The sequence below is a fragment of the Gallinula chloropus genome, assembly GCF_964237585.1.
Source record: "Gallinula chloropus genome assembly, chromosome: 10".
Lineage (NCBI taxonomy): Eukaryota > Metazoa > Chordata > Aves > Gruiformes > Rallidae > Gallinula > Gallinula chloropus.
In genome coordinates this window covers 513,959-535,837 of record NC_140095.1, presented here as the reverse complement: position 1 = coordinate 535,837, position 21,879 = coordinate 513,959, and the positions used below count along the sequence as shown (strand labels likewise).

The window sequence follows — 21,879 nt, the reverse complement described above, 5'->3', positions numbered from 1 at the left end:
CATATTTTTAGTGTAAAACAATCCTAGATTGTTTCCTTTCTCTCTTTTGTGGAAAAACAAGCACAACAAAAATACCCCAGCAAACAAACAGCCCAAAACAAAACAGAACCCAAAACAGACAGACCCCTTCCCTGCTCACACCCCCCCCCCCAAAATAAACACTCCAAAACCTCCAGGGGTTTTCAAAATACTTTTTAAAATCTATTCTGACTCTTCAGACAGAAGTTCTTAGTTAAATTCTGAAGACCAAAACCAGCAAGAAATCTCATATCAATTATAAATCAGCCCTCTGACCTTTTCAGTTTAATGTCTCAGCTTTGCTGTGACTTTAATTTCACTGCGTTATATCTGACTAAACTTTAGATCAGAGGGACATGCTACAGAGCCCTACACAGTATATACCTATAAAATAAAAATATGTTTTATTTCTATATATAAAATATTTAATTACCTGGTAGCATCTGATTGTTGGGGAGTTGGGACCTGTCATTTTATAGCTATTGGATTGTTTCCTATAGGTTTTTCTCCTGGTTTTGTTATCTGCTTGTTAACATTTAAATGTTGAGGCCCTTTCAAGCACAAACTTTTCCTCCTCCCTTACATTTTAGTCATTCCTTCCTCTCTACAGTCAGCTCTTTTTAGAGACAGATTGAGTTTTATGTTTCTGATTTGACCAGGCACCAAATTAAGATCAGCACCAGGCTTGGGGTTCAGGGAGAGGCATCACTTATTGAATCATCTGTATGACTGGCAGGTAAAGTCACTCACCCAAAAGGCAACCTGTCTTCCCCAGAGGGTGGGTCAAAGCTTTCATTACAAAATATTGGCCATTTTCTTCCGTTACTTAAATGATCATCTCCCCTCCCACATACACTCTGAAAGATAATTTCCAGAGGTCTAGTTATTTCAAATCTGTTTAAAATTCACAGGAGAAAACAATGCCTGCCATACTTAAAGCAAATACACATCTTGAAAAGCTGCTGCAACCAGTCCAGTGGGTTTTTTCCTAATTTTATTTATTTGAAATATGTTGATACATACATAAATATGCATGAATTAATATTAATCCATATATTTTGAGTAGATTTTTCATTATAGAATATAAAAAAAGATCATATTCTTAGTACCACACTAGTCTCATTCCCCAGTTAAGAGAACAACAACAAACTTGCCAAAGCTAGGAAAAGTTTCTAAATGAGCTAGGAATCAAATTTTGCAGTTTTACTTCTGGTAGCTGAAGCATGTCACAATTTTCTCCAAAACCAGCACTTACCAGGGCTGTTCCACAGGTCAGATATGCTATATGGTACAGTTCAATCTGACCCCTATTAATACGGGAGTGATGGCAAAGGGGCAGGGGGCTGTTAGCCACCTCCTTCTGTCCATCACTTTAGGCAGTAGATACCTGTAGCTAATGAGAGATTGCCAAGGGCTAAGAATAGCTTTGTTGCCTTTACAGCCATAGGAATTCCCACTCTTCCCAGAAAGAGAATTATCATTACAGGAATCTGTTAGTACACCAATCCCACGAGCATCCCTGAACCATGATGTTTCCCTCATAGATATTTCAGGGAAGTATAATTCAGCTTTTACCCCACTCAGGATGACTAATGGGCCGACTGCAGCTTCACTGTTACAAGGCAGGCATAGGGATTTCAAGAAGCTGCTCAGATTTATTGCAAAGATTTCAAACCATGGGGGAAAAAACCAAAGGAGCATCATCACACAAAACTATTGCTAGTGATTGGTTCACACTAAATTTTCAAGATTGTTCAAGCATTATTTTTTTAATGTATGAAAAAAAATACTATTAAAGACTTTTTAAAAATATCCATATCATTGGTATCACCATCTTCAAACTACCATGACCAGTCACATAAGCATGCTTCTGTTTCTTTAAGTGCAAAATTCTGCTGCAAAGTTGGGCTAAAAGGTTAATTTCTCCAATGCCTTAGTATTTGATTCTACATGGGATTAAGCAGGAGTGAAAAATAAAGGAGAATAAAATTGCTTCCCTGCTTGTGTATTGTGTTTGTGTATTATCATAGAATGACAGAATCCAAGACTGGTCTGGGTTGGAAGGGACCTCAAGGGTCACAGAGCTCCAACCCCCTGCCACAGGCAGGGACACCAACCTCCAGGCCTGGAGCTACACAAGTTGCCCAGAGCCCCATTCAACCTGGCCTTGAACACCCCCAGGGATGGGGCACCCACCCCCTCTCTGGGCAGCCTGTTCCAGCCCCTCACCACTCTCTCTGTAAAAAGCTTCCCTCTAATATCTCATCTAAACCTTCCTTCCTTTAGTTTTAATCCATAAATGAGTGAAGCTGTTGTTTAATCTGCATTTCTTTGTTTAGGGGAGTCTGGCTTGAGGTAGAAATGCAATTGTTTGGGACTTGAGAGTACTTTTTAAATATTTACCAAAAGTAGTTAGCTATTCAGCAGAAAAGCTAAATATTTGCCACAGGAATTCAACTGGGGAACAATCTTCCTGCAGAACTTTGGTCTTCTAAAATATCTTTACAATATTAGCCCATGTGCATGCTTGAGGCTTCATAATGCCTGATACTGCCTCCTTAGTTTATATAGGAAGGCTGGTGATGGCACCAAGCTGTGTGACACGCTGGAGGGAAGGGATGCTGTCCAGAGGGACCTTGACAGGCTTGAGAGTTGGGCCTGTCCTGAAGGTCAACAAGGCCAAGTGCAAGGTCCTACCCGTGGGTCATGGCAATGCCGAGCACAGCTCCAGGCTGGGTGGAGAACAGATGGAGAGCAGTCCTGAGGAGGAGGACTTGGGGATGTTGGGGGATGAGGAGCTCATAGTGAGCTGGCAGTGTGCACTTAGAGCCCAGAAAGCCAACTGTCCCCTGGGCTGCTTCACAAGAAGTGTGACCAGCAGGTCAAGGGAGGGGATTCTGCCCCTCAGATCTGGAGTGACGCCCCCTGCAATGCTGCATCCAGCTCAGTGGTCCCCAGCACAAGACAGGCGTGGAGCCCTTGGAGCAAGGCCAGAGAAGGCTGGAGCACCTCTGCTATGGAGGCAGGCTGAGAGAGTTGGGCTGGTTCAGCCTGCAGAAGAGAAGGCTCTGGGGAGACCTTATAGCGGCCTTCCAGTTCCTGAAGGGGCTACAGGGAAGCTGGAGAGGGACTGGTGACAAGGGCAGGGAGGGACAGGACAAGGGAGAATGTTCTTAAGCTGGAGGAGGGGAGAGTTAAATTGGGTATTAGGGAAAAAAAATCATCTTCCCAGGGACAGTGATGAGGCCCTGGCACAGGGTGCCCAGAGAAGCTGGGGCTGCCCCTGGATCCCTGGCAGGGTTCAAGGCCGGGTTGGATGGGGCTTTGGGCACCCTGGGCTGGTGGGGGGTGTCCCTGCCCATGGCAAGGGGTTAGAACCAGATGGGCTTTAAGGTCCTTTCCAGCCCAAAGCTGCCTGGGATTCTGTGATTATTTTTTTTCTTGTCTATTCTTATTTGTAGCATTTCCAGTAGGGATTATTTAATCTTATTCCCTAGGTTAATGGAACTAAACTGGTGTAGAAATAACCACAGTAAATACACTACAAGTGCTTTGCAGCCTTTGTGTTCCAGGGGAAAGCTGTGTCTGGCTTGGCAAAGAGCAGCAGTTGGATGTGACAGCAGTGTACAACCTTATTGTTGCTTTGGTGTTGAACAGGGGTGTGCAGTGATATGGGGGTGCTTACTTCCTTGCAGTGTCTTATACTTTGTCATCTTAGATTTGGTTTCTTAACTTCCAGATAGAAGGTTTTAAAAGAAAATAATTGAGTACCCAGAAGCTGCTGTTCAGAGACACCTGCAAACAATGGATTTCTGTGGGATTGGTGCATATAAGAGAGCGAAGACAGAGGCCTCTTGTAGGTCTGACAGAGGACTAGAGCTCCTTTTCTGTGGGCTACAATACTCCACGTCATGACCTTGTTTCGATTATAAAGGTAGGAAAATTCTGCTGTGTCCCCCAGATGATGAAGGGAACACAGAGCCTGGGTTTCAGTCAGATCTCTGCATGCCAGGTGAGTGTAACTGGCTTTATCCAATAACAGAACTGTTGAATTTTGTTCGGAATGCAGCTTCGAGCTGCTTCTCCAAACTGTTCATCCTCAGTGAGTGGGGTTTCAGTTATACTAAGAATGTGCTTGTCTGAAATGTTTGCCTCATCAGATGAGCTGAACTGTGCTGCAGATGGCCCATGGATTTATTTCCTTGTCATGAATCATGAGGGGTTTGTCAGTGAAGTAAACTCCTCAAATACTCATTTCATGATGATCAATAATGCCTGTTTGTCCTTTGCAGCTACCTTAAAATGAGATGTGTGTGCCTAAACTATCACAGATAGTTTTTTGTTCTTCTTGTGAGCCTTAGAGAGAGCTCTTGGAAGAGCTCAGAACTATTTCTGGACTTCTACAGAGCATTTGCGTTTTGTGAAGTATGGGAAATACCTGTACTGACCTTTGTGCTCCTTTAGATTTTAAAAGAACAAATTCCCACAGGGAGAATTTTCCAGGCTTTTTCTTTTCCTCCTGGAGCTGTCAGTGTGTAGAAAGGGGGTTGAGCACTGTGTAGGTCCAGAAGGGCAGAGAAGATAGAGGATGGTGAACAGGGACTTTGAATTATTCTTCAGCAAGGAGGTTAAGTCCACAAGACTAATTTTTACAGATCTCTTCTTCCCTGTAGACTTGTTAATCTAAAGTTATCAGTGTATTAGTGATGCTCTAAAGAAATGTTGAGTGCTTAATTGTCCTGGTTTTGGCCAGGACATTCATGCATTAGGTTAGTCTAATGTTAAAATTTGAAGAAAACTGTACTGGTAATAGTTTCTTTAAAACCAGGCTTTGTTTGGCATTGGGCTGATGATGGTCAGTAAGAATTGCTCTAGTTGCTGTTGCCCTTTTTGAAAACATGCAGTGTGTGATTATTTAAATGTAGTTCAGTATCTTCCATCTTGGAAATGAAGAACCTATGAAATGAAATAATTTGATGAAGTATTTTCAAGTTACAAAGAGAATCTATAAGATGTGATGACAGTTGATTTCTATTTTTAAAAGTCCTGTACCACAGCAAGAAAGGGAGACTTATTTTGTCCAAGGATACACTTTGAACTGTAAGTATGTAACACTTCATTGCAATGGTTTAATCTTTGCAGGAGATCAATGGGATCACTGCTGCACTGGCTGAAGAGCTCTTCCACAAAGGTAAAGAACCTGCAAGAATTTAACTGGGGATGGTTCCCTCCATGTGCATGCGTGTGTATACCTGTGAGATTTAATCTCCAGACCATGAGATCTGAGTCTTTCACATCAGACTGAGCCTTGTTCTTCCTCTTCACCTGTTTCTTGCTGTTTGTGCTTTGATCCAAGCTGTATTTGAGGAAGAACTGTCACAGAAGCACAGCTGCTTTTGGAAATAAATCAGAAATTGATGAATTCCTTGGTATGTTTTAGTGCAACCAGTCAGGAAGTTTGTGTCATTTCAGTGAGCCTTGATAGAGTGTGTTGAATGCATCACTTCACCTGTCTTAATGTTGTTCTTCCAGAATTCAGGAAACATGAGACCTTCTGGTCAGTTAATGAAAGGATGTGCTTTTCTGAGGCTGAGAGCTGAAAATGAAATGCACTACTGCAACATCTCTAAGTGGCTCCCCAGGAGCAGGAGGCGTGTGAAATGATTAACCCATGCTGGCTTTGTTTTAAGGGACAGGAGGCTGAATGCTGTGCTGTGATTCTGGCTGGCTGAGGTGATAGGTGAAGCGTGGTTCAGATTGTTCTGGCACAAAATTAACTTTAGGTGAAGCCACTTCAGAGGGGGCACTCAGCAAATTGTGGAACACTTTAAGGAAGGTCCTGAAGAACTGTTCCCTGACTCTGTAGTGCCTGTAGCCTCACTAGTGCCAAAATCATTGATGTCTGACCGCTGTATGTGAGTGGAACCTTGTGGTGATGTGCAGCTGGACTCTGGGACTTGCTCCCACTGAAGCCAAAGGGAGTTTTAGTCTTTGGAGAACTCTGCTTATCAGGAAAGCCGATGCTCTCCTGTCTGTCAGGTCAAACTGGTGTCCTTAAAAGGAAGAGGAGGAAGATGTTAATTCCACGTGTGCATGTATTCTGACTGCTGTAATCCACATTTGCTCTTGGGATGCTGTCAGAGGAGGCTTTTGGATGCTGTTTCCTAGTGTTCCTGGAAAGAAATGGGATTGTAAAAATATTGCCAGAGAATGCATTTCCTGCCCTGGGAGCTTGCTCTGGTGGTAGTGTGGTGAAAGTCCTCAGACTGTCCAAGAAGATGCTGCAGCTTTGCACATCAGCAGCTTAGCAAAGGATGTCAGGTCTGTCTGTTAGATGGTAGGTGCTGCTGCTATTGAACTTAGGGATATCTCAAAGTTTAGCAATTTGTATGTTATATAAATGAACTTTGTCTGGTTCCAGCCCTGTTAAGAGGGAAATTTGCCATTAGTTGCGTTGGGAGCTTAAGGCTTGAATGCAGAGAGTGCCTGTTTGAACACTTGGGTTATTCTGGTGTTAAAGAAAATTTATCTGAATTCAGTGCTTCTACTTTAGAAGCAAAAAAAGACATTGTTTTGGTGCCTTAATCATGAGCTTAGAATATAAATGATAGACATGAAATCCCTGACATTAGGTTTTGCAGGTACCATTTGCTCTTTGGTAACTGGGGCAGCGTTGTGTTCGATACCATCATCCTGTGTTTTTCAGGAGAGCAGCTCTGAATGGCTGGAGAAGTCTTCAACATCAGACCCTTGCAGCCATATGCTGTCACTCTACAGTTGCTGCAGGGGAAGCCTACGTGTGCTAATGGAGATGCCAAAACTGATCTAGGTCATATTCTAGATTTTACCTGTCGACTCCAGTATTTCAAGGTGAGCCATGTTTGCACAAGTACTGGCGGTGTTTCTGCCAGAGTGATGGGATTCTTGGCATGCTTCTGGAGCCTAGTTAGAATGCACAAGATCTTTACTGGCAGTAAACACCTGTAAGCATTTAGAGCTCGGTGTTACAGGTGCTTATTCTACCAACCTTCAACACAGTTCTCTAAGAAAGACGTTGATTCTGCCATGTGATGTCATCTCTTCAGCGGTGCCCTCTAGGGTTTCTGTGACAGAGCCTTACTGGGTGCTAATAGGCATGGGGAGGCAGGAAATATTCATTTCAACCTTGCATTCTTTGACAACACTATGGCTAGGCCAGTGTATACAGATGCATACATGCATGTGTGTGTAAGTCCTGTCCCCTTTCTCACCTTTAACTGTATTGGAAAGTTTAAAAAAACCCAAACCAAACTAACAAAACCATCAGTTTTAGAGATGAGTGGCCCAGAATTTCTAGGAAAAATGCCATTACAGAACAAATGTAAAATGGCCTCAGATAATTTTTGTCTGGAACCAGTTTGATATTTTGTTCTTCTACCAAATCAGTGAATTACAAAGACTTTTGCTGAGTAGCTTTTTTAACACTGCTTGCTACAGGTCAGTGTCTTTTCAGCCCTTTTATTACATGAAGAATTTCCTTGTAACTGTGTGGTATGTTCAAAGATGAAACGAAGTAGTGGTTTGGGGAAGGTGCACTGGAGGGCTTGGGAAGTTTAGAAAGCAAAACTGCAGCTCTACTGCTATTCCTGTGGATCTTCAGTTGCCTTTGCCATCCTCTGTGTGTAGAACCTGTTGTTCAGAGGATTCTCTGGGTGGAGAAGAACATATGATTTAGAAAAATATTATATACAGCATATTATTTAGAAAAATACTTGAGAGTTTCTGGCCCTTCTGAAAGCTTGTGAGTGGGAGCCTTCAGAGTTTATAAGATATATGTAAGACCAAAAAAAAAACCCCAAACCTTAAGAGATTTCTCCCAAAATTTTATTCACAGCAACCAGAACTGCAACCGCCTGCCTTTTGCACTGGTGCCATGTGCTCTGGCCAGAATGCTATGGGCACATGGGAAAACTAGATGCCTTTTTATGAGATGGTCTAATGCTTTCTTCAAACCCATCTTGTCAGTGCCTTGGACTTCATCCCCTGGCTTTGATTGGAATGTGCTTCTGTTACTCCTCGAGAGCTGAATGCGTGTGGCTTCTTCTCTGGGCTGTGATTTGGCAAGGCTGTGAGGAGCGTACCTTTCACAGTCCCTCTCTTCCTTCCCATTCTCCAGCCTGGGTTGGCTGCCAGTGTTTGGGACTCCCTCCCTGTGGATCTAAAATCATTCTGACACACTCAGCTCCTGCTTTAAGACCTTTAACTTTAATCTGGGTGATGATAAGGCTTAGGGATCTTTCTTCCATAAGGTCATTTGGATTTCTTGTGAAACAATGGGCTTTCACCAAAGATGCAGGTAACATATTTTTAGGGTGCTTGTCTTTAACAGGAAATCCTGGTGCCAGAGGCCTCTGAGTTTGATCAGTGGGAGCCAGAGGATACAACTTCAAGCTGTCCAGTGACAGCAGTTATCCCAACTTGGAGAACTTTAACAACCTTGGATATGAGTCACAACAGCATCTCTCAAATTGATGATTCAGTGGTAAGAAATCTTTCTTCGTTTGTGTGTGGGGGGAAAGAATGGCTGGTCTTCTGTGTCACATGACTCAGCAGGGATTTTGCAATTTCTTCATGTATCTCTCTTCTGAAAGATTTCCCCTTGCACTGTCCGTGCTTGAGCTCCACAAGGTAATGATGTGGAGATCAATGCACTGCTCAACTTACTCTGATTTTTAGTTCTGTAATCTTTATCCAGGGTTCTGTGTAATACAGACAGGCCTGTTTGATGAGCTGGAAAGGCCTCTTAATGAGTTTGATCTGTAGTTAGTGGGGCTAAACTGGGGGCAACTTGCTTGTCTTCAGTGAGAACCCAGGTTTCAAATGCAAACGTGACCGTGCTCATCAGAGTAATCTGGTTCTCTCACGAGCAGGAGTCTGCACTCTGGCTGCACTAGAATGGGTGCAGAACGCTTTTTACTGCTGAAAGCTGAGAAGAGGGTCTGTGCCTTGGAGAGTTCCTGCCCTTTGCCTGTTAGTTGTTAGTTGGTTGGTGAAGGAAGTACAGCCAGGTTTCTAAGCTAAAATGCATTTAACATGTGCACCTTTTCCCTTCTAGAAATTAATTCCCAAGATTGAGTTCCTGGACCTGAGTCACAATGGGGTGTCTCTGGTAGAAAACTTACAGGTAAGGGATGCTTTTGAAGGTGATGTTTGCCAGGCTGCCCAGGACCTTCCAAGACAGAATCCTTTTGCTAAAGGATTTTGCCACTCATCTTGCAGAGAAGAGTTTAAGCCCAAATAGCTTCCTAGCATCAAGCCCTCGTAAGGGTGCATTTCTTACTTGCCAACACCGACATGCAACACGTAGTTCTTCACTAAATCCAGTCGTTGCTGGCTGTGTCAATGGCTTGGGAAAAATAGAGTCGAGGAAGTTCCCTTTCCTGCAGGCTTAATCCTGTGTAATGAGCAAGTTCGTGTTGTGTTTGTCAGCTGGGCAGCATCCAGCATGAGCAAATGGACAAGCCTTTGATATGGTTCAATTTTAGCAAATTGGTGTGTGACCTGGATTTTCTGTGCTCTCGTAGCATCTTTACAACCTTGTTCACCTGGACTTATCCTACAACAAGCTGACATCGCTGGAAGGTGTTCACACAAGACTGGGAAACATCAAAACTCTGAATCTAGCAGGAAATCAGCTGGAAAGGCTGTGTGGTCTTAACAAGCTGTACTCTTTAGTCAACTTGGATCTGAGCAACAACAAAATCGAACAGGTAACTACTGATTTTAGTGTCAGATTGCTTTAGAACACAAGTGATTCCTGTTAGAGGGTGAAAGTGCAAATAAAGTGGCTGGAGAGAATTTTTTTTCCTGGTTACTGTTTGTATGTAATTTAGTCAAGAAATGCTTAGACTGTGGTGGTGTTCTCATTTAGCCAATCTGTGTATTCATCCTTTTACTGAAAAACTTTCAGATTGATGAAGTAAAAAATATAGGAACCCTCCCGTGCTTAGAAAAGGTGGTGTTATCCAGCAACCCACTGAGCATCATCCCTGACTATGGGACCAAAGTACTGGCTCAGTTTGGGGACAGGGCTTCAGAGGTATGTAAGAACAGCTTTTTCTTTCTAAAGCCTGGTAAGGAAAGTTGTGTGAATGCTCTACAAGCCTGAGGAGTTTTTAGTGGGGGTTGGAGTACGTCTCTAGAGAATGGAACCATGTATACGCTGCTGGGTGTGCTCCTCAGATCTAAGGGAGAGCTTGCCCTGCTTTCACTGGGTAACAGGGTGTTCCTGTTGGAAGGTGCCTGTGCCAGTGGGGTGTGGAGCTTCCCAAGCACTTCTGAGTTTGCATTCAAGTCATGAGGTCTGACGTGGTCATTACCTTGTTTACAGGGTTACAGACATGCACAGCATCTGCATCAAACTATTTATTTATGACATAAGTAACAATAAGTTACAGAGCTGCCTTGTTTTCTGTATTTCTGGATGTTTTTAACATTTTTAGGTCTGTCTGGATAACACTATCACCACAGAAAAGGAACCAGACACAGTGGAAGTGCTGAAAGCCATTCAGAAAGCCAAGGAGGTGAAACACAAACTGAGCAGCTCTGATAAAAAGGTGAGTTGGGTGCTGTGAGAGCAGAACGTGCTGGGTACAAAAGAAGCCTGTGAGTCCTCTCCAGATTGGCTTTGAGCAGAATTCCTTAAACTCACTTCTCATGGAAGTGTGTGCAGTGTTTGTGCTTTACTGCAGTGTGAGGTTTGAACATCACCTCTTTCTCCTATTTAGATTTCAATGCAGTTTCAGGATGTTCCTTTTTCTGCTGGCTTGGGATAGAGGAAGTGGGAGGAAAAGAGAAAATGGCCTAATGGTACACACAATAAATATGCAGCTGACCTCAACAGCGGTATTTTCCATCTTATACAGAGAGTGCTGAGGTGTGAGATCAGTGCTTGTGTTGCAGAGGACTGAAATGATTTTCCCAGACTTTCTTCTTGCGAGTATTGAGCAATGGGAAAGGATCAGAAGTCTGAATTGTCCTGTTCTCCTGTCTGCTGTGCAGTGGGTTAATCTTGTTCTGGAAATAAGTTGTATTATCAGGAGCTGTGATGCCCCTGCAGCCTAAGAATCCTGTTGTCGTTGTGGTTTGTGAAACTTGCTGCTGGTTTTGTCAGTGCAGGGATCAGTGATCAGAATGACTTCTCTAACCGAATTCTTAGTGGAATTCTGCTTAGTGGGAAATGGGAACTTGAGAGGGTGTGAGCACCAACGTGTGGCACCCCTCAGAAACCCAACACATTTGGTACTAACGTTCTTTTTACTCCAACTGGGAAATCTTTGTAGACTTAGTGCAGTTCAGGTTCTGACGTGTCCCGTGTGTTTAGGATTTCTCTTTAATTATTGCCTACTTTCTTTATTAGATCAGTGAGGACTCCAGGCTCACCGCTGCCAGCTCCAAACCAAACTGTTCTTCTCTTCCTGTTCGTCCTTCCTCTCCCTCTCTGCCTCGTCCTGTCAGCTCCAGCCAAGGTAATCATGTATATATCCTGCTGCTGGGCTGAGCCTCTGGGTTCTGCGTCTCTGGGCTGCACTGATGTACCTGGATGTTCTGTGTAGGGATATGGGGCTTATCAAGTCAGAGCAGACAGACCCGGCAGCTTTGGCGTAGTGCAAGTGACATGTGACCTGGCAAAGCTGACCTGATGTTCACTGTGGTGTTAATTAACTCGAACAGAAGTTGGGGCACGGGGCTGCTTTTACTGCAGAAAGCAGCAGCAGAGGACTGTATCTCTCTTGCTAGTCTAGATACATGCCTTCATGGGAACTGTGGCATCTGTAGACACGTTCTAAAACTGCTTCTCTGCTTGTTGGTCTGCACAAGGGGAGCTGGAGCATCTGTTCCATTCCTGCTGTTGGCAAGGGCTGTGTTTCTGTCAGGCCAGAATGGAGGTCAGAAAAGGAGATGAGTAAGAGGCAGTTCTGGAGTTTGGGTTCAGACTGAGCCTGTGATTTCAGCACACTGTTGTGTTCCACAGCACCTGCTGACCTTACCTGAAAATCCCATTTCACTGGATGCTTCAACCAAGGGTACCCACTGCATTAGAACGTAGAACAGTGGCGTGTCCTGCATCTTCTGCAGGGGCCCGTGGGACTGACTGACTGGGAAATTCATGTGTGTCTGAGAAGAGATAAAGATGCTTTTGCTTTTGCCTGAATGAAAGCTTAAAATGCAGTAGGGTGTATCTGGTTGGGGACGACTTTGTAACCATTTAGAAAAGTGATGACAGTCTCCATAATTGGGGGTGAAACAGCTTACTCTTAGCAGTGAATTGGTGGGTGGGGGAAGAGGTCTTTGGAAAGAGTCTGTTCCTGGCATTTCTGCAGAATCAGTAGAGGTCTTAGATCACTCAGTAAAAATGAAGTGACAGCGTTTAAATTAAAGGAGAAGCAATTTAGATGCAGGTTTAGTTGCTATTTATGTGCTTGAGTTGCCTTTGGAGCCCTTCTGGATAACTTTTCACCTCCAGGTGAAATGCCAGGTTCTCCCAAATTAAGCCAACGCTGGCTTTAAAGCATCAAGCATTGAAGTTGCAGGAGTGAGACAGCTTGGCTATAGGGCAGCCTGGGGTTTTATGCAGGGCTAGCTGTAAAGATGCATGCTAGCAGTGGCTGTGACTGTTTAGGTGTTACTTATTGATCAATCATCTTTTTCCATTATTGCAAATGTTTAAGGAGCACATGAATCTTGGAAAAAATACCAAGATCTTTCTGAACTACTTGGGAATTTTACAGGAAAACTGGTGTAAGACTGGGGTTACTGACTGTGGTCCTTTTCCATAAGATTCCTGTAGTAGAGTCTTGAGGAAGGGCTTTTATATTTATAAAAACAAATATAAAAGTGGGATATAAATATATAGTGGGATATTTATAAATATATTAATATATAGTGGGATAGCAAGGAGTAGGACAGGATTAGGACATTCCTCAGCTTTAACAACAGAAATGAATTCTTTGCTACATACCTAGCTATCAAGGGTTGTTTTCAAAATACTGATTTTGAGAAGTCTATTTTTAAAAAAATGGAGCTATTCTAGGCAATTTATTTCATTGTTAGACCTGAAATCAGGAATAATGGAATTCATTTTCTGATGCACTATTTCTGTGAATTGTTTTCTCTGCAGTTTCTCTAGACACCATCTGTTTCACTAGCATTTTATTCAACTTAAACATGTCTTCCAAATGGCTTATGGCAAAGATTAAACATATATAGAGAAGAGAAATCCAGCAATAATGCTGCCCTGTTCTGGTTTTCTTGTCAATTTGAGTTTCCTTCTGGCTAACATGGTTGCTTTGTTCAAGCAGTAAATCTCTCTTGTGCTTCCTCTGCCTGAGAGATGGTTTGGTGTCATCTACTAAACTTTGCCATCAATCCAGAAAGATACAGGCAGGAGTTCTTATGCCTGAGGAAGAAGCTCACATGCAGTGGCTCCTGCAGCTTGGAAGGCCAATGGTATCCTGGACTCCCATCAGAAAAGGGGTGGCAGCAGGGACAGGGAGGGGATTGTCCCTCTCTGCTCTGCCCTCAGGAGGCCCCAGCTGGAGTCCTGTGTCCAGAGCTGGGGCCCCAGTACAAGGAAGATGTGGGACTTGTGGAGAGGGGTCAGAGGAGCCACGGAGATGATCAGAGGGCTGGAGCAGGGGCCCCTACAGAGAGAGGCTGAGGGAGCTGGGCTGGTTCAGCCTGGAGAAGAGAAGGCTGTGGGGACCTCATTGCAGCCTTCCAGTCCCTGAAGGGAGCAGAGAAACAGGAGGGAATCAGCTTTTTGAAAGGGCAGACAATGGCAGGACAAGGGGGATGGATTAAAGCTAAAGGAAGGAAGGTTTAGGACAGATATTGGGGGGAAGTTCTTTCCAGAGAGAGTGGTGAGGGGCTGGAAGGGGCTGCCCAGAGAAGGGGTGGGTGCCCCATCCCTGGGGGTGTTCAAGGCCAGGTTGGCTGGGGCCCTGGGCAACCTTGTGTAGCTCCAGGCCTGGAGGTTGGTGTCCCTGCCTGTGGCAGGGGTGTTGGAGCTCTGTGATCCTTGGGGTCCCTTCCAACCCAGCCCAGGCTGGGATTCTGTGATTGGAATTCTGTTGTTTATTTGCACGTACATTGTACACGCGTGAGCGGGCCGGCTCGAGGTAAGATCATTTCCTTGAGTGGCATTTGAGGGACAGGACCTTCTGAGCCAGGTTAAAGGTTTTACAGATCTTCTGCTTGTTTGCTTGACGCCTGCAAAAATGGGAGTGAATGCTGTGAAGCTCACAGACTGCTCTGCTGTGGCTTTGCCAGCCTGGCAATGCTTTGGTAACACTCAGGGCAAGTTTCAAGGAAATGGACCAGTTCTGTTAAAACTAAATCACATGGAGAATTCTCACACAAGATGTTGAGATTTAAATTGGTGGTTAGCTTAAAAAATGAGCTTTAGCAGTCTTCAGTGCACCTTCCAGTGCACTTATGGATACTAAAATTGTGCCTGGTTTTGTTCTGTCCTGGCTGTTCTGTGAAGAGACCCTGCAGCTTTAATGACTGATGGTCACATTTTGATGATGCAATCTTAATTCTAGTTGTTTGACAGACACTGTTAGACATTCATTTTGGTTTTACTTCAGCAATTTTAAAAGGTCTTTGTATTTCTTCTAGAAATAATTTGTGAAGAAACAGTCCTAGCCAGCAGTCTTTTGCAATCTGGTAGTTTGACTCCTACAGACTATACAGTTCCCCAGAGATATTTTGAAATACCAGACTCTGGATGTAAAAATCAGATAATTGCTACACTTGTGTTTATTTTATGGCAGTTTTAATGTGGTAGTGTTTGGTTTTTTTGCAAGCTAATTTCTGATATTAAACTTATGTTGTTATAGTAATCCACAGCAAAGGTATTTTCATTCTCTGAGCTGTTATAATTGAGAAAGGAGGTAGCCCCAAATTTGAGTGGTGGGTTTGGTCCACCTTGTACAGTGAGTGCATGATCTGAATTCACCAGAGTTGCAGAGAATTGTCGCTGTCAGGACTGAGATGTTTACCTGGCATTAGTGTCTCATTCAGTGTGCTCTGAGATGCTGAACTGCTCTCTGAACTGAGCAGTTCAGCACCTTTTGGAAGACAGGTCTCTTCCTCAGAGAGTGGAAGAACCTTCTCTCTGGCAATAGGTGTTGGCCTAATTGGTCTCCTTCAAACTCCAGCTGTTTAACTTCTGCGTTGTGATGTCATTTTTGATATAGGAAATGCCCTTCATATGCCTGGCTTCAGGGCATGAGACAGCCAGCCCTGAGGGACTCTGCCTCTGCTGCCAGCGTGGCTGGGCTTTCTCCAGGGCCTTTGCCTTTTCGCCTGGCTGTGCGCTGCTGCTGAAGTCTGTAGTGTGCTGAAAGGCCTACAGGCCACATCTGTTCTCACTGCGTTCCTGGCTGCCTCAGAGTGCCCAGCCTGAACTAAAAACCTGGTGTGTCAGCATCCTCACAGGTCAGCTGTTCAGCTGCCCACGGGTACAGCAGTCAGGACTCAGCAGGGAGCTGCTGGCCTTAAAAAGCAGGAGCCAACGTTGACTTTGCTTTTCACTTCTGCTGAAATCTGGCAGCAGCTGCCACTGCCTGATGGTTCTTTGTTCCGTAGGCACCTGCCTCTCTGTTGGATTCCTGTAAAGCACATGGAAGTGACCCCAGATGTGGTAAGTGAGACTTCTGAGCTCTGGCTTAACCCCCATCAGCTTTTTGAGTCCCAATAGTGGATGGTGCATTTCAAACCCGGCTTTAAGGCAAACCAGTGTGTCTGGTTGCACGCTGCCTCTAGTTGTTTTCAAGCGAAATCAGTGGTAAGAGTATAAAGTCTTTGTAACCTTTGAACCCTGGAATAAAGTCAGTGGCTTCAAGCCAGTGATTTGCAAAGTGCCTGTTGGGTTTGGGAAATGGAAGATGAGCTGAACACTTTATTTTTAACTTCTGATAAATTGCACACTCCCAGCCTCTCAACCAGTGGCTGTGCACAGTATGAAGATCACAGAATCACAAGGTTGCAAAAGACCTTTAAGATCATTAAGTCCAACTGTTCCTGTCCCAAGCTAAACCAGATCCCTGAGCACCTCATCTACCCTTTTTTATAAACCCATCCAGGGAAGGTGACTCAGCCTCTCCCTGGGCAGCCTGTGCACAGCCCCACAACTCTGCCAGGGAAGAACTTTGCCCTCCCATCTGCTCTGACCCTGCCCTGGCACAGCTTGAGCCCATTGCCTCTTGTCCCATCTCCTGTCCCCTGGCTGAAGAGACCATCTCCCACCTCTCTGCACCCTCCTGGCTGGGCAGTGGAGGTGGGGAGAAGGTCTCCCCTCAGCCTCCTCTTCTCCAAGCTGAACACCCCCAGCTCCCTCAGCTGCTTCTCAGAGGATTTGCCCTCCAGCCCCTTCCCCAGCCTGGTTGCCCTTCTCTGGACTTGCTCCAGGACCTCCATGTCCTGTGAGGAGCCCAGAACTGGACCCAGCACTCGAGCTGCAGCCTCACCAGCGCCCAGTACAGGGGCACAATCACCTCCCCAGACCTACTGGCCATGCTATTTTTGATCTAACAAATTAAATAGTTACTATGTACAGACAAAACAATGTATAGACACAAGATGATCTGAAAGCATCTTGAAAATTCAGTGGCAGGACAAAGGAATAATATGAATTAGGAATATTTCTATCAACTAAATGCTGTAAATGTATAAAAGAAATACAGAAATGAATACAACTGCAACCTATGCATTCTTGACTGTTTAAGATGTTTTATGAAATTAGGCTGATGTAACTGCAGTAACAAGATTATACCTCAAAGTTCAGAGCAGCAGCAGCAGCACCATGAGCTGTAGGTAGCTGTGACTGTTTTGAAACTCAGGCTCGTACTTTGCCTTGTTATCTCTTTTGCAGTTTGGATCCTTCAGAGGAAGAACAGCGTGCAGTGCCTGACCCCTGTAACACTGTCATCTTGCCTTTTCATTGTATGTCACACACTGCCACAAACCAAGATTTTACCCAGCACCTTTCTGCCTTGATAGTGCAGACTGTGCAGAGATCCCCCCCCTCCTGCTTTACAGAGGAGAAAGGGAGCCCTCTGGGTGACACCAAGACCACAGACAAAGAAGATGGCTCTTTTGAAATGGGGCTTCACGAAGGAGATGAGACTCCTGAGTTCAGCACTACTTCAGATCTTCGGCCCTCTGACCAGGGAGCAGTGGAGAGTGTTGCAATAGTCAAAATTCTCTGGAGTTTCTCTATTCACATTCGTAAAGGCCTCAAGCAGTTTGCTTCCTGTTTGGTTTTGACTGAAGATCTGCCAGCTGTGTTTGAGATTCCTTGTCAGGAATTGAGAGGAAATTGCCAGCACATCCCTTCTGCCTTGAAGCTGGTGCTGTCTTTTCCATATACTGATCTTCTGGAACTTGGCTTTCTCCTGCCAGAAATCTGTTTAACCCTGAAGCTGACAAATGGTGACAACTGCTTGTTTGTTGTTTCAGACCCCCAGAACCTGCAAGACTTTTATTCCTGTTTACACATGCGTTGCTCTCAACAGTACCCGTCAGTGTTAGCAAGCTCCCTGTTGTACTGTGGACCAGCAAACCTCCCAGAGTTTCTCTGCCAGCTTAGGGAATTGAATTGCATTTCAGCAGATGATGTTGAAATAAAAGGTTGTTTCCCAACATACCTTGTTTATGGGAAGAAAACCTGTGTCCAGGAACTCCTGCACCAAGTCCTGTTTCTCTGCTCCCTTCAGGGACTGGAAGGCTGCAGTGAGGTCCCCCCACAGCTTTCTCTTCTCTAGGCTGAACAAACCCAGTTCCTTCAGCCTCTCTTTGTAGGGGAGGTGCTCCAGGACCATTTGTCACATCTTAAAGGGAGGGTGATGAGGTTGGAGAAGTTCAAGTTGGAGCTCCACGTCAGCTTTTCAGAGCAGCCCCTCGGTGTGCCAGTACTGTGCCCTGAGAGCAGCGTTAAATATGTGTGTGTTTGTATCAAGATGACCACATTAAATTTAAGCAGAAAGAAATGGCAATTTAACTGGCACAGATACACAAGGCTGAGATAATCTCTAAAGGTTTGAGGCTGCTATTAAATTTGTTCCTCCTTATTAATTTGTGGCCAAGAGGATAATGAAAACCCAGCGACTCTAAAGTTGACATAAAGAGTAAGAGATATACAGTTGGCGTGGGTAATTTTATGCGCTGTCAAAGTGAAAAGGCTTTGCTAAATGTATGTAGGCAAAGATACACACTGTCATCTTAATGAGCAATTAAAAGATGGACTCCTAATAATTGAATCACGACTCTTGTCACATCTGTATTTGTTTAATATCTCCAGTTTTGGTTGAATCTGGGTTTGAGTTCCTATTTTAATCAGGTCTGATTTAGGTTCTCGGTTCAAATAACTAAAAGTGATGAGCATGAATCTTGTTGTCCTATTACCTCCTCAGCTCCTTGCTTGCAGTGAATACAATGTTCTTTTAAAAACTCGTGTTTAATTACTGCATTTAGAGAGCAGGACTGGACAAGGGGTGGGTGGGTGATCCGCTGTCATTCAAAGTTTGAATTTTTGAAGATGAACCCTTCTCCTCCCCTTCTGAGGAAGATTTTGGAAGTACTTCAGGAGGCTCAGAGGGTTGCCAGTTAATTCCTTTACTGGTAGAAATCAGGGAGTCTTAGTGCATCGCTCTGTTGTGTTGTGAGTTTGTTTGGAGGGGTTTTTTAATTAAAAACAAAAAAAAAGCCCAATAAGAGAAGACCATCTGTTCTTCAAAACTCTTTCCCTTAAACTAACCGCCGTGGTCACCCTCGAATGCTATCGTATCTTCAGTGACACGGAGTTCTGCCTTGCCAATCTGTTGTTTAAAATTTCTCATCAACTTCCTGAAGTCGCATCAGTCAAAGCTGACAACAAGTTGCACATTTCCAGCTCCTCTCACCCAAGAACGCGAGACCGCGGCTGGCCCAGGAGGTCTCTCTCCTTCTTCACAGACCTTGGGTTTGCTTCTGTTACATGAAACATACTTCAGCAGCTTCCATCCCTCTAAACTTCCAGGGTGGGGTTTTGTTTTTTTTTTACTTTCTTGCTTGTTTTCTGGTTTTAATATCTATTTTTAAACTGAGAGGAGCAGAGGATGCTTAATTCCCCTTTCAGCAAACTGGTTATCCTGTATTTTGAGAGAAAAAAACTTGAAAACTTGATTTCCCCCTTTTTCTGCATAGGAATCTTCTCCTCAAATCTGTCTTTAAAATCGTTCATTTATCTTTTCCTTCTGCCTCCAGTCACTGTTTTTTGGGCCCCTCCAATTCCCAGTTCAAAGGAAAGCAACAATTATTTTGCTTCAAGCTCACCCAGGCTTTTAGATGAGGAATTTATCAGTTTTTCATTGCCAGCCTGCTCTGGAGCAAGCAGTTTATTTCCCCAGTTCTATAACAGAGCTGTTGGCTTCTCCCAGCCTTTGCAGGTGGGTGAACCAGCACGGTGGGGGGACAGCAGACATCATCCCTCAGCAAAGCTCCCACAGCTCCCTTTCAGAAACTGCCCTTGGGATGCATGCAGGCTTCCACAGGGCTTTTAGAAGGTCTCAGGACCTTTAAAAAGGTGTTTGAAGAGGAGGGGGGTGGAGTTGGATGGAGGGTGAGGGGGTGAGGAGGGGATGCTTGCTGATTGATTTTTATAAATGGTATTCTCAGGAGGTTGGAACACATCACAACCAAAAGACCAGGGGATCACATAGGACCCAAGCGTGCGAGAGAAGATGCTAAAATGACTGTTGGTACCTGACTGTGCTCACGGTGGGAAAAGGAGGTGTGTGCATCCAGGAGACCTGGCTTAGGAACATGGTCGCCTTTGGCATCTGATAACTGATGGGGGAGCAGACGGGCGCTTTACGTGAGCCCAACCGCCCCACGCACCCTCTGTGCAGGGTAAGTGCTCTCCTCGTTTAGCCATCCCTCTCCCTGCGATCCCAGCTGCAGGTAGGTGAGCCCGGGGACTCAACGCCGGGACCAGGGACCCCTCAGCTGATGACATGAAGAGGTCGCAGCAGCCTTCCAGCACTGCCATGCCGAGCTTTGTCTTGGCAGAAGCACAGCAAGTCCAGCCTGGGCACTTCAGCCTGCATCAGACGGTGTAAAGCGAGGAAAACATGCCGACTGCTACAAATGCAGTCGCGAGCATCACCTCTGCAAGCTGGCGGTGGCGGCGGAACACGGTCGCCTCCCGACTCTGCATCCCCAAGCAGGCGTGGGTATAAATAAATAGGGGCTGTGCGGGTACCTCAGATGTCTGCTAATGCACACGTCGTGCTTGTGTCTGCCTTCAAGAGAGACAGAGAAATGGCTAAATTGACAGCACAAACATCTTCTCATAGCGTAAGTGATGTTGGTAAGCGGGCAGACTTTTCTTCCTTCACCTCAGGAAATGGGGAAGAGTTGTCTCCGCCGATACCATCTCCAATTTTTTTCTCTCGGGAGAAAGATCTCACTGAAAATAACCTATTTGTCTCTGATTAGATTTCAGCTTTATTTTATTTCATTTTTTTAAAGCCTCAGACCTCTTAAACCTACAGGCCAGCTGTGAAATATGCACTCATTTCTTCTGTCAAGACACTGCAGAGCCCTCCCTTATATTACCCACCCACAATTCACCCTGGATACTCCCCGGTTTATTACATTTGTGATTTCTTTTTAATCCAAACCTTAAATCAGCAATTTCAAGATCGTTGCCTTCCTAAAACAGTCTCTACAAGCCGTTTGGCTAGAATAAGCTAATTTTTTTTTTACATTTTCTTAATACACTGGAAGTATTTTGGAGGTGCTGCATTTAACAGGCTGGACCCAAAGGTGTGAAAAATCATGGAAAAAACCACCTGTCTGATCACTTGGTGCTCCTGGCAAAGAAAAATCTCGATTGTAACTTCATGGCATGGCTTTTCTTCTGGACTGGACGTGGTTTCTGTGTCTTTCTAAGCCCTCATCTGATGGGTCCCATCCTTTTCACGCCGAAGCCAATGTCAAATCCCATTTAATTCATCGGGATCCAGCTGTTAAGAGTCTTTATAGGGAAGAAACACAAAACCCAGTGTGTTTTATAAGGGCTTTTAGACTGCTCACCTCCTGCCTCTGCAATCAAGGACCCCCCCAAAAATCCTCTTCGCTTCTGCAGTCCCCTTGTGCCCTCCCTTCCTGGAAACATCCCTTTTAAAAAAAAAAAAATGGGGAAATGGTATTTTACTTTATTTTGATTGTGTTTTTGGATGCAGACGTGATGCTGCACAGGAGAATGGATGGGCAGCGGTGTGTTTGCCTTCCTGTGGAGCCAGGGGTCCGTGGGGAAAGAAGGAGCGCTTTGCAAGCTGCGTGTTCTGCGCTGCGCGGTTGCCGTGCACGGTCGTGGGGGGGTTACAGGGTCCCACCGGGCGAAATTCGGTGCCCCACAAGGACACCCCAGTTTTAGAGACACATCGCGAGGGGTCGGTGGTCGCCTCTCGCCCGGCCCCAGATGAGCCTGGGTCCCGCACTGCTCTGAGCGGCTCTCCCGGGGACGGACGCTGGGGTTGCCGGGAAGGGGGGGGGGGATCGGCAGCAGCACCCCGAGGTACTGCGCACCCCAAGGGGGTACCCCCGGGTCTTTAGCCCACCGACGGCCTCAGGCTCCCGGCGGGGTAGGGTGTCCAAGCAGTCCCCCCAGCCCCTCTCGCAACCCCGCACCCGGCAGTCGGTGCCGCCAGGGGAGGGGAGCGGAAGGGAAAGGAGCTGGTGCCCCGCTGCCCGCTCCCCCGGCCGCTCCCCGCGCTGCCCCCGCCCCGCGGCGCCCCGACGGCCCCCTCCCGCCGCGTGCCCCGAGGGGGC

The 21,879-nt window shown here is 45.3% G+C and overlaps 1 protein-coding gene across 1 annotated transcript in view; it reads right to left on the bottom strand.

Annotated features, from left to right (window-relative positions):
- LOC311195299 (nischarin-like) overlaps positions 1-21,879 on the bottom strand; it is a gene marked incomplete at both ends in the record, with an annotated part of 539,550 nt that overhangs the window by 114,343 nt on the left and 403,328 nt on the right.